At 42.9% G+C, this 1081-nt stretch overlaps 1 non-coding gene across 1 annotated transcript; it reads left to right on the top strand.

The window, feature by feature from the left end:
- Nucleotides 1–911: 911 nt before the first annotated feature.
- LOC127742231 (small nucleolar RNA R71) lies at nt 912–1019 on the top strand. Its single transcript, XR_008003419.1, has one exon. It is a non-coding gene; the product is annotated as a small nucleolar RNA R71 (small nucleolar RNA).
- Nucleotides 1020–1081: the final 62 nt, after the last annotated feature.

Raw genomic sequence — 1081 nt, 5'->3', positions numbered from 1 at the left:
AGAAGTAAATCCAATGGAATTTCTATGGTCTCAGTGTGAGCCTCAGATTCCCATGGTTCCTCATTAGGAAACTCATTGGAGGCCAGTGGACATCCATTGAGGCCTTCCTCAGTGGTGATCACTGCCTCTTCCTCCTCTCCAGGTTCGGCTATGTTGATGGCCTTGCACTCTCCTTTTGGATTCTCTTCTGTATTGCTTGGAAGAGTACTAGGAGGGAGTTCAGTAACTTTCTTACTCAGCTGACCCACTTGTGCCTCCAAGTTTCTAATGGAGTATCTTGTTTCAGTCATGAAACTTTGAGTGGTTTTGATTAGATCAGAGACCATGGTTGCTAAGTCAGAGTGGCTCTGCTTAGAATTCTCTGTCTGTTGTTGAGAAGATGATGGAAAAGGCTTGCCATTGCTAAACCTGTTTCTCCCACCATTATTGTTGTTGAAACCTTGTTGAGGTCTCTGTTGATCCTTCCATGAGAGATTTGGGTGATTTCTCCATGAAGGATTATAGGTGTTTCCATAGGGTTCTCCCATGTAATTCACCTCTTCCATTGATGGGTTCTCAGGATCATAAGCTTCTTCTTCAGATGAAGCGTCCTTAGTACTGCCTGGTGCAGCTTGCATTCCAGACAGACTTTGAGAGATCATATTGACTTGCTGAGTCAGTATTTTGTTCTGAGCCAGTATGGCATTCAGAGTATCAATTTCAAGAACTCCTTTCTTCTGATTTTGTCCCATTGTTCACAGGATTCCTTTCAGAAGTGTACATGAATTGGTTATTTGCAACCATTTCAATGAGTTCCTGAGCTTCTGCAGGCGTCTTCTTCAAATGAAGAGATCCTCCAGCAGAGCTATCCAAGACATCTTGGACAATTCAGACAGACCATCATAGAAGATACCTATGATGCTCCACTCAGAAAGCATGTCAGAAGGACACTTTCTGATCAATTGTTTGTATCTTTCCCAAGCTTCATAGAGGGATTCACCTTCCTTCTGTCTGAAGGTTTGGACTTCCACTCTAAGCTTACTCAATTTTTGAGGTGGAAAGAACTTTGCCAAGAAGGCATTGACTAGCTTTTCCCAAGAGT

This window comes from Arachis duranensis, chromosome 9, assembly GCF_000817695.3.
Source record: "Arachis duranensis cultivar V14167 chromosome 9, aradu.V14167.gnm2.J7QH, whole genome shotgun sequence".
Taxonomy (NCBI): Eukaryota; Viridiplantae; Streptophyta; class Magnoliopsida; order Fabales; family Fabaceae; genus Arachis; species Arachis duranensis.
The sequence above is the reverse complement of the archived record's forward strand: the minus strand, read 5'-3'. Positions and strand labels throughout refer to the sequence as shown.